The sequence below is a fragment of the Orbicella faveolata genome, unplaced genomic scaffold (genome assembly GCF_042242905.1).
Source record: "Orbicella faveolata isolate gen_17 unplaced genomic scaffold, um_ofav_v1 contig_2, whole genome shotgun sequence".
NCBI lineage: Eukaryota > Metazoa > Cnidaria > Anthozoa > Scleractinia > Merulinidae > Orbicella > Orbicella faveolata.
The window spans coordinates 27,694,015-27,708,514 of NW_028301547.1; positions in this window are offsets into that span (position 1 = coordinate 27,694,015).

Consider the following 14,500-nt stretch of genomic DNA (forward strand, 5'->3'; position numbering starts at 1 on the left):
AAAATGGATCTCAGAATAGGATCGATTAATACTCGGGGACTAGGAGACAAGTTTAAGAGACGTGAAATTTTCAACTGGCTCAAATGTAAAAAAATGTCGGTATATTTTATCCAAGAAGCCCATTGTACGGAAGACAATATACATGATTGGAGAGCTGAATGGGGTTACCAGGCATTATACAGCTGTTGTTCTAGTAACAAAGCAGGTGTAGCCATACTTTTTAACAATAATTTCAGTTTTCAGCTCTTGAAAGCTTACACCGATCCCAAGGGACGATTCATAATATGTGACCTGATTACAAATGGAAAACACATAACCTTAAGCAAATATATACGCTCCAAACGAAGATGATCCGAATTTCTTCACCTCTGTTTTTAATCAGCTACTCGACTTTAAATGCGAGGAGATAATTGTTGGTGGAGACTTTAACCTAGTACTGAATGTTGACAAGGACAAAAAAGGTGGTCTTGCCAGATCCCACAAAAAACCGCTGGAAGTGATAAACGATTTCTCTGTAAACCTGGATTTAATAGATGCATGGAGAGTTTTAAACCCTGAGAGTTCCAGATTCACGTGGCGACAAAAGAAACCTGAAGTTCACTGTAGGCTCGACTTTTTCCTAGTAAATCAGACTGCATTTTGTAACACCGTCAGTGCGGACATATCACCAGGATACAAAACGGATCATTCCATGATTACATTACAAATCTCGCTGCATTCTAACAATAGAGGACGAGGCTTTTGGAAACTTAACACCTCTTTTTTAAATGACATTGAGTATGTTAATCGGATAAAATCAATCATAAAACAAACCAAGGTTGAATACGCGCAAGATGATACTGTTAACCCTAATTTACTATGGGAAATGGTTAAATTGAAAGTGAGAGAGGAGTCCTTGAAATATGGAACTTCTAAGAAAAAGAAACTCGCTAGAAAAGAGGAGGAAATAGAACAAGCAATCGCAACTCTTGAAAAACGTCTTCCTGAATTTAGTGGCGACGAAACTCGACGAGAACAAGTGTGGTCGGACCTTGAAACAAAGAAACGCGAACTGGCGGCAATAATAGAATACAGGACAAAAGGAGCAATTTTAAGATCTAAATCTCAATGGTACAATGAAGGTGAGAAAAATACCAAATACTTTCTCAATCTGGAAAAGAGACATTGTAAACAAGGAACAATAACCCAGCTCAAAGTCAATGACAACGACCTCATTTGTACAGACAGAGATCTTAAAAGAATGTGAATCGTTTTACCAAAATCTTTACAGTTCTAATGTAGCTATTGACAACCAAGAAGGGGCTTTCTTCTTTCCACAGCAAGAAAACAAAAAGGTTTTAAATAACGATGAACAATCTCTCTGTGAGGGAGAATTAAGGAAGAATGAATGTTTAGAAGCGCTGAAAAGTATGGTGACAGATAAATCCCCAGGAACCGATGGTCTCCCCTGCGAATTCTACAGAGTGTTTTGGAATGAGGTGGCGGAAATTTTGATACACTCTTTTAATTATTCCTACGAAATTGGAAAGCTCTCAATATCACAAAGGAGGGGCATTATTAAGCTCATACCAAAAAAGGATGCTAACCTTAATTCAATAAAGAACTGGCGACCTTTAACGCTTTTGAATTGCGATTACAAAATTGCAACAAAAGCTATTGCAAGCCGCATCAAAACTTTCCTGCCAAAACTTGTTTCTGACGATCAAACCGGCTTCATTAGAGACAGATTCATCGGAGAAAATATTCGTTTAATAGACAGCGTCATCAAATTTTCAAAAGCAAACAATATGCCGGGACTGCTCCTTTTTCTTGATTTTGAAAAAGCCTTTGATACCCTAGAGTGGCCCTTTATTCGTAAAACCTTCCAATACTTTGGTTTCGGCCCATCACTGCTGAACTGATTAAAAGTATTTTACTGCAATAGCGAAAGCTGTATTTTAAACAATGGATGGGCAAGTAATTTCTTTGAGCTCAACCGGGGAGTCAGGCAAGGTTGCCCTCTGTCACCGTATCTATTCATTCTCTCTGTGGAAGTACTCGCCAATGCAATTCGCCAAAAAAAAAAAGAAATCCGTGGCATAATTGTAAAGGACAAAGAAATTAAACTTAGCCAATATGCAGATGACACGACCCTTATTTTAGACGGCTCCGAAGAATCCTTTCTAGAATCTTGGAAGATAATAGACTATTTCGGTGATATATCCGGCCTCAGACTTAACAGCAAAAAGACAGAAGCTTTGTGGATCGGTGCAAGTGCGGATTGGGATTTTAAACTTTGCCCTGAAAAAGACTTCAAATGGCCAAAAAAAAAAGTCAGAGCGTTAGGGGTATGGTTGTCAACAGACCCTGATGTAACTATATCTTTGAATTACAAAGATAAAATAGAAAAAATTAAATCGATTCTGGGATGCTGGAAACTTCGCAGACTTGGCCTTTTAGGTAAAATTACTGTTTTAAAAAGCCTCATAGCCTCACAACTGGTATATATTTTTTCTCCTCTGCAAACAAATCATACAGCAATAAAGGAGATAAATGTAATGTTTTACAACTTCTTATGGAATGACAAAGGCGACAAAATAAAAAGAAAGGTAATGATTAATGATTACTCAGAAGGGGGACTTAAAATGATTGATATAACCTCCTTTAATAGATCTCTCAAAGCCACATGGATAAAGAAGTATCTAGATAAGGAAAACAATGGAAGCTGGAAAAGATTTTTTGACTCAGAACTTGAAAAATATGGAGGTGAAGTAACACTAACTGGAAATCTAAACATAAAAGACAGTCGTAACATTATTAAAGTATCAGATCCTTTTTTCAAAGAAATTCTTGAAATCTGGTCAGAAGCCAATTATGAAGAAAAGATTGTATCAGACTATCACTTTCGGTCATCGCCCTTATGGTATAATTCACTAATAAGAGTTGGGAATAGACCAGTGTTTTTTAAAGAATGGTTCCTCAAAGGAATAACAAAAGTAGAACATTTAATGGATGACTCCGGAAAGTTTCTCTCGCTCACTGCTTTCCAGACTATACATGACCTGACAGCCCGACCTTCCTTTTTAACCTTTCTTGGAATCATTTCTTCAATAAAACTTCTTCAAAGATATATACCCCATAACATCAGAACCTCTATTAAACATGAAAGTTTCTTGTCAAAATTTTTAAAAAGCAAAAAACCTAGTAGACTAGTATATAAGAAACTTGTATCAGGAAAAAGTGAACCACCCAATCAAAGTCAACAAAAGTGGCAGGAAGACGTCACTCTCACAACAAAACAAGAGCTCAACTGGAAAAAGGTTTACCAAATGGCTTTTCAATGTACAAAGAGCACAAAACTTATAACTTTCAATTTTAAATTTCTTCATAGAAGAATATCAACAAACAACTTCTTGAAAAAAATTGCTCTCGTCGATAGCGAGAAATGCACTTTCTGCGAAAGAGAAACAGAGAGACTTGTACATTTATTTTGGGCTTGCCCAAAAACTCAATATTTTTGGAACAATTTTGAAGTATGGCTACAGTCTTGCCAAGTTATTGCCAAGGAGACACCCTTAGAGCCTGATACAGCACTGGGCCTAAGGCCGGATAGCTCTAAACATAAACTCCAAATTAACTTCTGCTGCTTAAATGCTAAATATTACATTTGGCTATGTAGACAGAAAAAATGTTCTCCAAAACTAAATGATTTCTTACTGTATTTAAAACATATCTATGAAATGGAAAAAAATACAACTACAATCGTTTTAAAAAAGTGGGAGCCTCTGTTGCCTCTTTTGTAATCTCTTGACAACTCGACCCTAGTCCCCTGAAAACGAAAATAAAAATGAAAGGAAAAGAAACAAGGCGCATATATACCATGCATATTTTCTGTAATTTGCAACTCGGAATGTACATTAGTGACAGGAGTAAACTGGTATGATCTTACCGTGCTAGAATTGTAAGAAGGGCAAGTAATCTAATTATGTTGTATTGTAAGCAGTGTAAGTATTAGTATTGTTAGTAGCGTGAGTATGGCTTTGCGTATTATATAGACTAAGTGTTAGTATCGTAAGTGGCGTAAGTAATATGTTTTTTGTAAGTAGTGTAAGTAACTACATTAATATTGTATTGTAAGTAGTGTAAGTAGCATTTAAAAAGAATAAAGAAAAAAAAAATTGATCGCAAAAAAAAAAAAAAAAAATCACCAGAACCAACGTGATTAAGAAATTCCACGGAAAAAAACACTTTGGTGAGAATATGTTCGGTGCTCGTTATTTTCGGAAACAATTTAATTTAATTCAAATATATCTGAATCAACTATGGAATAACATAGGAAACAATCTGCTCGAGTCAGATTTGGCAATCGGGGACCATTGTGTGAAGGAGAAGACACAGTCAGAAACTCTCTATGATAATTTCGTAGAGATTGGTTAGACATGTTCACGACGCACAGCTCCGATAGACCCAGCTGTCGGCATGGGCGAGGCCCCACCCAAACGACCGAGAAGATATCTAGGCACAACGACAAGGTTTCAAATTATATTACAGTTCGACTTACCAGTCGGAAATATTAAAAGTGAGTTAGAATTGATAAGCTTTGGAGGATAAAAGAACCGCTATATCCTTCCACTAATGTGAGGTAAAATCTTTGAAACTTTTTTGTCGGCTAAAGCATTTTCCTGGAAGCCTGCAATGTCCGTTTTCTCCAGAAGTCTTGTTAATTTTCGCTCTTCTGCGACTACTTTGGGATTGCGTTACATCAACTGCTGAGCACTCTATGGCTAGTTAATGTATTTTATACGACAGTGGTCAGTATCATGTTCAAAAAATGACTTAAATTAGGCTTGCATCTCAAAAGTATCTCAAAAAGGTGTCCTAAAACGCTCCAGATGGCGTTAGACCGTGTCTAGATTTTCAATCCTTTCCCGGTGGAAGATCCCCCAGACCTCACCCCCAGCCCCTACAAGGACTGATCTCAGACCCATCAGTACATGTTACCAGCCCTTGAACCCTCTCACCGGCTAGTACATTTGTTCCTACGGGACTTGTGTTAAAGGATATGCAGAAAAATCGACTGATAGAGAAGAATAGCTGAGTAAAAGCCACTTGCAGGGTTTTTTCTGCTGTCGCAGTGACCAGGAGAATACAAGACTCTACAGAAACCGAGGTTAACCCTAGAAACTTGTTGCTGGAGGAGGAAGAAGCTGAGACATCACTTTATAGAAGACTGAGATCACAACAGATATTTCATCGAAGCGGAATGAATTCTAGTCAGTCAGTAAAAGCAATTCGATATATTCTTATATTCGTTTCATAGATAATTATAGCATCAAATCAAAGTTTGGCACATTCCGCGAGGAAATAAATACAGGTAAAAAGAATAACAGACATCTCACCCGACGAAGGCCACATTCCCACCCACAATCCCTCCCCTGCTCCGATTGAACTGAGTCGACTCGGTCCACTGACAAAAGAACTGCCTTAATTTTAATTAAAGAATTAAACTAAGTATTTCAAAAGCTAGCTCCATGATGATTACGAGGCAACTTTTTTGAAAACCCTTACTCTTCCAACAAGGCTGTAAACGGCCCAACTCCAACATCAACCACAGACGATAAACTCCCCCCCGCCCCCCGGGCACATCACCTAGCCAAATACCCTTGGTATCCCCGGGAGGACGATGTTAATGTTTCTGTCAAAATCAAATCAAATCAAAACTTTATTTATCGAGGGTGACACGTAATAGTTTATCAACTAATAAATTTGTGGCCCTCTTAAATGTGCTAAAAGTTAAAAATCTACTATAAACAATAATCAAAGATTATCACTAAAATATCGCAATCTAAAAATTATTATTTAAAAAAGGAGTAAAAATCTAATTATTGAGCTAACTTGATTTAAAATGTTTGTACAAAGCGTTCTTAAGGATATTTACAGATGAAGAGGCGCGCAGCTTAAGGGGGAGGTGATTCCAACATGTAATAGTCGGTGCAGAAAACGTGCGACCTCCCTCTTTCGCTCTATTAAATCTTGTCGGTAAAATGGTAAAATTAGCGCCCCTTGTATTCCTATTGTGCTGGCTGTTATTTAGTTTTAATAAATCGTTTATGCATAACGGGCAAGCACCCATAATCCTTTCATGAGCTATTGTACATCTTTTTATATCAGTCTCGATGTAATATGGTACCCATCCTAAGGTATTAAATAGATCTACAGTGCTATGGCGTTGTTGGGCGTCAGGGATAATACGAGCACAACGTTTTTGCAGCCTGAATATCTTACTTATGTTGTCGTGGCTGCAGCAGCTTGTCCATGTTACGCTGCAATATAATATCAATGGTTTAATTAAAGAATTATAATAAAGTATATGCTCTGCTCTTGGAAGATAAGCCTTGATTCTGTTGGGTATACCGATACGTTTCTGTTTGATCGATAAATTAAAGAGCATTAACCCTACCCATTTCACCAAGTCACCAAGCAGTATATTAAAATAGATGGAAAGAGACGTTTATGAACTGATGTCTGGCGGGATGACAAGTATACCCCGGCATGAAATCAAGTCAAGTCAAGTAATTTTTCTTTAGGCAGGGTAGCCCCATCAGCCATTGGCTGGTATCAAAAAGGGCCCTGCGTAAAATGAAGACTACGTGATAAAAAATTCAGAATTTAAAAATTACCACAACGTTATGTGCAAGGAGTTTAAAAATTGAATAAAAAGGAAATTACATATCTATGAAGTACAATTTTTCTAGATCAATACAATAAAAGAGAACAATCAAAGTATATCTAAATATTATATTGGTAGAAAACTAAGGGCTAAAATGAAAACTAAGAGAGTTCTTAAAAATGAAAAGCGATGTGGCTTCTCTTACTGATGTGGGTAAATCATTAAAAAAAACCGCGCCTGAAAATCTAAATGTGTTACACCCTAGCGTTAACTTAGGGTTCGGTAGGTAAATGTTGTTCCTGTGTCTTGTCTTGTAAGTGTGAATAGTGCGATTTCTAATCAAGTAATCCGATAAATACGAAGGAACTAAGCCATTTAGACATTTAAAAACTAAGATACATTTGTGTGCTTCCCTTTGTGTTTCCAAATCAACCCACCCTAACATTTTGAAAGCTTCTTCGGTCGTTGCCCTCCTTTGTATTATGTGTGCTGCCCTGTTTTGTAGACGTTGCAAGGTGTTACTGCATCCGATTTACAGCCCACCCTATACCGTATCAGTGTAATCAAACATCGGCTGTGTTAAAAAATTATACACGCATTTAACAGCTTTTAGGGTGAGGAAAGGTCTTAAGCGGGACGCCTGCTCACTTTGTTACAAAGTGAGTAAGCGGGACACTTGCTCACTTTGTTACAAACCAATTCTACATGCTCGTTCCATGACAGATTCTCATCTAGTGTAACCCCTAAGTAACAAAAACTTGATACTCTTTCAATTTCTTTTCCATGGAGTTGTAATCTATGGTCTGGACAATGTTCTAGTTTTTGCCTAGTACCAAAGAGCATCCATTGAGTTCTTGTTGTTTGCTAACCATTTTTGGACATTGTTTAGATCGTTTTGTAGAACCTGCTTGATGATATCTGCGCTGTAGTCAGAATAGTACATAACCGTATCGTCAGCGTACATGCCTATTGAAGACTTTAGCAGACTTTGCGAGAGATCGTTGATGTATACCACAAACAAAATCGGGCCCAGTATAGATCCTTGGGGGACTCCATAGCCGATAGTTAAACTGGATGACACGTCTTCGAAATGAGCAGCTAAATTCTTGAACAACCACAGCACTGTGTCAATCCTGATGTGGTCTTGGAAAAGATCCTGAGAAATCTCCCAACACGGGTATTTCTAGTAGGTCACTCACCCAAGTACTAGTCCCTCCGAACACGGCTTAACTTTGGGGATCCAAAGAGACAGGGTGTTTTACTTGCAACAACGTAGCAATGTTAATTTCATTCACTCTTGTATATTTTACAGAAGAGAAAAAGAAGAGAATAAATAGAAAAAAGTATAATATGAGTCTGCAGACTAAAATAAACTACAAAAAAATTAAAATGTTTAGTTTTATCTCCACTATTCCAGGCATGCGTATTTGACTTGCAGATATTTGTATGTTCCCCTACACGGGTTCCCAAACACTGAGTTTGTCGCAAGCAGCTGACATTGGGTTTTGCCGTTACACATGTCCTGCACGATTTGGAGAGAATTGCTGGCACGACAGTTAATGTTGCTCATGGCCGCAGGTAAACACGTATCCCTATCCAGCCTGCCATAGTTCGCGTCTAGTATGCTGATTTTTCTTCCGTTTTGGCAGGTTATTTCTCCCGTTTTCCATTGACAAATGACAAGAAACTGTGGCTTCTCTGCAGAAAATAAAAGAAAAAGTAAGAGGAGGAGAAAGAGACATATGCAAGAAAGGAAATCTTGAATTATTGTGTCCCTCTAACTAGTCTCACGCGTCTCAAAGACTCGGTATGAGATTTCCTTCAGTACACGTACTGACGAGGTACATCACCATCTAGTAATTTGTGACTGACTTCTTGTACGTACAATCACGGGAGGAGAAGATGTCTTTTTATAGAAGAAACTGCGAGAACCCAAGCACGTCAAACTCTAGCTACGGCTATGAATTGAAAGAAAATTTACGATTGATTAACTGAATCATTATCCGAAATAAGCTGAGATTTTTTTTCCACAACATCGAAGAAGTGTCACCGGAAAACCTTTTTATTGAAAGGGTGTGGTCTCTGACATAGTGTGCCTCATTCTGAAGCCTCGTATGTAAGCTTACCTAGATTTGATGAAATGCATTAAACCAAACTGTGTTACAGATAGTTACCAGGATGATAAAATCCTTTAATCAATTTAAAAGCAAAGTTAGACACGGCATTCATGGAAAACAGGATTAGTTTAATATTTAAATTAGCATTTACTACTTCAATTTTTATTAATTAGTATTTAGCATGGACTGTTTATTAGTAGTTTATGAGTATTAATTTTAAATATTAGTATTACCTGATGATTTTTAACCGTGTATAAAGAAATGTTAAATAAATAAATAAATAAATAAATAAATAAACCAGTGCAGTTTATTCCATCTCCATAAAATCCATCTTTGCACGTGCAGTTATAGGATCCCCGGATGTTGTTACACACAGCGCCTTTGACATCACATTTGTGTGTTCCGTCGGTACACTCGTCAATATCTAACACAAAAATATTCCCGTGGAATATCTATATCGTAACGACAATTGTTATTAAATTATCTCACCGGAGATAATTGTTATCATATTCCGTGTGATCTCCCAGCATGAACTGCCTGTTAAACTTTTAAGCAAGATTCGACAACAGCAGCAGTAGTAATAGCAACCACAACAACAACAACAATGATAGCAGCGACAGAAAGCCAACTTTCATAGTTGCAACTCCCTGCTATAACTTCTCATTCTTGGTATATAACCCCGAAAACCTCTCACCACCAAGTTAAGTGCACTCATTACAACAGAATGTATTGGTACCGTTTTCACAGGTCATGGCCAGTAAATCCGGGAATGCACAAACACTGGTAATCTCTGTCCGTAAAACCGGCCTGACAGGTTGCGTTGTTCTGGCAAGGTTTCTTTACACAAGCATTCTTCGAGGAAAAGAACAAAAATAGCCATAACAACAGCGATATCCATTGACGATATTTAACAGTTAATTAGTTGTTTGTAAGTGCATCTGACAAGCGCAAATTGGGGACAGGGTCTAATAGCGGTGTTTAATGACAATACATTAAGTTACGAGAATTTGTTAAAGAAAGCATACCTATCGACCGCATCAGAAGCATATCACCTTACAAAGGTGACTGCAAGATTTGGCAACTCTGATGTGCAGGGTGAAAAATGGAATGTCTCCAGAATATATATTTCTTCAATCTTATCCTTAGCCCACTCACTGGTAAAATATTATCTAAATTTTTTAAAAACTTCCGCTATTGGAAAAAAAAAAACAGAAAGAAAATGTTTGTTATATTGACGTCATCTATGCGTCTCTCCTCTAATAGGTCATAGGTGAGAGCCAATCAAAATGTGTGGGTAATTTGACTTATTATATAACACCTCAAAGAAATCTGGAGCTCATAATCTAATTGTTAAATAGTGGCACGTGAATCCCACTAGGGCAAGGAATATTTCCCTTGGCAACCATCTGTAGCTATCTGTGTCCCTCTGCCCGAGAGCCTAATCCAAGCCTGCTATGTAAAAAACGAGTCTTAGATACTTAGCACTAAACCCAACTCCACTCCCGAGTGCAATACATTATTTTGATTTCTTAAAAGATCCTACACAAAGTTTCGAGGTCGTGACAAAAAATCCCCAAAAAAATCTGTTCAACGTTTTAGATTTCAAACTGAAGTTACTACCTTCAATTTTATGCTTACCTCGGCTCCACGATACACATAATTTTCGTTCTTCGCGAGGTCGCCTGATTGTTCGTTGTCGTGTTCATAAGTAGCGTTATTCAGATCACACTTATGTTTTCCATTTGTATCTTCCTGCTCGTCAAAATTATAACTGACACAGTTTGGCTCCATGTAGCATTGCAGCTCGCAGAAATCTTCATTCATGACGCCAATGGTACGTATCACGTGATTATTCAGCCGGTAGCCATGGATTGGAGCACTCGTAAATCTCAAATTTCGACATTGACCTGAAAACAGTAAAATTGGACGGAGCACTATTAGGATTAGAATAATGGAAATCGTACCTCAAGCAAGCGAAATGCTAATTCCTGATCAAAAACATGCGGCTCAGATGTCCATTTTTTCTTTTTCATTTGGACAAAATATGACGACATCTCTCAACTTTTTTTCCTAGAGTGTGAACTCCCTTGCAGGGTAGGTGACGCAAGTCTTTGATAATACTAAGAAACTGCCTCTTTGTCATTTTGTGGTAATTGTTGATCGAACATCTATCCGAATCGCTGGCCTGAACACATGTGAAACAAAACCACGCTATGGAACACCGCGGACAAGTTTAAAAGGGACTTTCTCGTCTACGGTATGGAAATATCACTGGTTCAACCTTATGTAACGCTTATTACATTAACATTATCTCCTTCTCAACAGATGAACAACAACACGCATTTGGATGATACAAATATATTTTTGAGAACACTTATATCCGAGTCACTATTTTACATAAACACGATCTTTATGTCGTTCACCAATTTATTATTACGCAGCTTTATAGATATATTAACCTTATTGCTGCCGTTAGGTGAAGCATGATAACTTCGCACTTTCCATTCGGAATCGTTCGTTTAACAACATACTCAATAAAACTCTACCATAATACTTGAATTAACGTTTTTGGTCAATCTGACCGAGTTGACAGCGTGATGACTGACTACTTATTAACCGAGAGTTAGGTCTTTACGGGAAAATCTCAGAGCGAGACCTTGCCGTATTGACCGAGCCCATAACATTTTCAAAATATGGTGGCGAAATCAATTAGGCTCATATTCTCAGGTTAGGTAGGCCTTAGTGTGAAACAAATCACAAATTTGGGCTCAGTTTAGTTTGCCAAACTCTACAAAAAAACAAAAAGAGGTATAGAAAAAGAAAACTGGTAATTCTTTCTCCTTAGTTAAAAATTCAAATTCCAAAGTATCTTTGCAAATGACGGAAATCAACCCCAAAACCCGACATTTGACTGATTTGGTTACTTAACGTCCCTAAACTGTTATCATTGAGAAAACAGTATTTTCAGATTTCGCCACCGACTACATCTGCTGCCTTCAAATAAACCTTAAACAAAAAATATCTTTAGGTGTTCGTTAAACGCTTGAGTTTGCTTACCATTAAAGTCTATGTAATATCAGTTATTTTTTTGTTTTGTTTTTTATTACTGTTTTTAGAGATGAAAAACGTTGAAAACATTCGCTGCTTAAAATTGTTTAGAGCTTCGACTCCGGCAACGCCAGTCTTCGACAGGTGCAATGATAAAAAAGTGGTAAAAAGGGATCTGGAATAGAAATGCTATGCGAGACTACAACACAATAAAATTATGGAAGTAAATCTAGGAATTTTGTTGAAAAGAGTGTTACATTGTCCTAGAGGCTAGAATTATTGCAAAATCTGAAGGTTACCATTGTATGCCATCTCTAATACGGTAATTGCCTTTGAGCTAACGTGGGAAAAAGGCCGTACACAAGCTTAGCAATTCTACAGCTTTAGGCCGTTGCAGTTTCACGGTCACGATTGCCGTGTTTTGTACCCAAATGAGTTGCAAATAAACTTGTAACGCTTTAGGTTTTTTGGGGGGTGTTTTTTTTTTTTTTTCTTGCACGTAGAAAATTTTAAAACAGGTGAATGTTGTAAGCATTCGTAATCTGCGCAAAGTGTTGGCTCATTAATTATAATTCCGACCGCGGCAAAGCCATATACTAATAAAAGTCTCGTCTGGACGCCTTACTAAGTGGAATTGAGCCAGTCAAGGGTGGCTGAAAATTCTCGTTCATCCTTTTTGCTACACGGTAATAGTAAAAACTTGAAACAAGCTGCACTAAAACAAAAATATTTCGAACATTGACTGAAGACAACCTTACCTTGCGTCTCCGGGATCAAGGAAGCCAAAAAGACTAAAACAAAGCAAAACGATACAACCAGCATCTCTAAGACGGTCTTGTGAAAATCTTATAAAACGGCTTCAAAATATCACATTCCAGCGAGAAGTTTAAACGTCCGGTTCAACTCTGGGTGCTATGCTGAGCTAAACTTCGACGCCTGCATGAGTCATCAGTATTAACTTGCTAATCTATTAAACCACCAGCTACAGAAATAAGCCACACATTGGTGGTCACAGCAACAGAAGAACTCTTCTGTCCTTGAACTGTGGTTGGTGGATGAATCTTAACAATGCTATGATGTTGACGTATTGTCATGACATCGCTAGCACCCTAAAAAGAAAGCGATGATGTTGCTGAATTAACGTGATACATTTTGTTCTAGCGTTTAACGTGAAAACACGAAATTCTTTTTTCAAATATGTGAGAAGATTTAGAAAAGGAGACTTGATTAGCGCTGTTACCTGTGTCCGATGAAATATAAAAAAACGCGCTATCTCGGAGTCCTCGACACTAGCTGGGCTGTTTGTCGTACTGCGTCAGTATTTTCATGTCATATGCAGGGTTTTGAGAGTGACGCGAATCATGAACTCATTGGTCTCTTTTGTTTTGATTGGTTGGAGAATAACAGAATGACGAATTAAATTCTAATGTAGCTCAAACAAAACAATGCCGCCTCCATTGCCGCCTCCAGTATTAACAGCAATCCCGACATCATAATAGGCCATTTCCCAGTTGAGTTTTGCCTCTGTGTCAAAACGAGTCTTCGTGCGAAACCATTCATACGAAAATGAGTTCCGCCTGAAGATTCACTTTCATAAAAATTCAATTCATCTTCATATGAGAGGTTTTGCACGAAGACTCGTTTAAAACAGAGGCACAAGGTAACTCGGAAATGGCGCACAGTTGTCACGTAATCTGCATGTATGGCTTTGAATGACACTGGAAGGTTTTTAACCAATAAGAAATTTTGCGACCAAGCACCACGTATAGCGCGGGAGAATTTAAGATTTCTTCGTGCGGCTTAACAGTAATCTCTTCCCTTTGGAAGCGTCATTTTCTCGCCTTTGACTCTTTGTAATGAGCGAGCCGCCTCGTCACTGACCTTTTCTCGTGAACATTTCTCTATGATCTTCACAAAATAATACAAAATATACCATGAAAACCTTCCACAAATGACAAATAATTTATTAAATACTGTTACTACTGTTAATTTAGTTTTTCTGTTGTCAGTGGAACAGGTTTTTCCTCACTGAAGCCAACTTTGTCAGATGATTGCACATGCGCAAAAGAGTGCCGCACGCTGTCTGAAGAAAATTTAATCCGAACCTTCAGATCAGGAGTTCAGAATTCAATAACATAAGGTCGCTACCACCCTCAAGTTTGAGCAGGCAAAAAAATACAATAAGAAAACATTCAAAGGGGAAACAGTCAATTGTTGGAGCCATTTAGTTTTCAGTACAGTAATACATACCATTTCAACTTAGAAGTTAGTTGAAATTTTATATTCTCATTGGTTTTCAAATACAGTCGAAGGTCTCGTAAGCGACCACTTCGGGTATTTGAAAAAGTGGTAGTAACTAGTGCTGGTTGCTTACGAAAAACTTTAATCTAAATAGAATAAAACTTGCAAAATGTAAATAGTTATTGAAAGTCGAGGAATCACGGTTACCACTTTAAATGTTACATCACTGTAAATTTGACCACGAAGTGTTTTTTTTTTTTGTTTTTGTCACGGTGTTGACGTACGCGAATCGCACTCAGGCGAATCAGGAAAAGACCAGCTGGTACTTGCCAAAAGTGGCCACGGTCGCTTAGGGAAAGGTCGCTTTCGAGATTTTTTCATTAAAGTGTTTGAGTGACAGTTCAAACGTGTTTGTACAACGTAGGTCGTGACCAGAGCTGGTCGC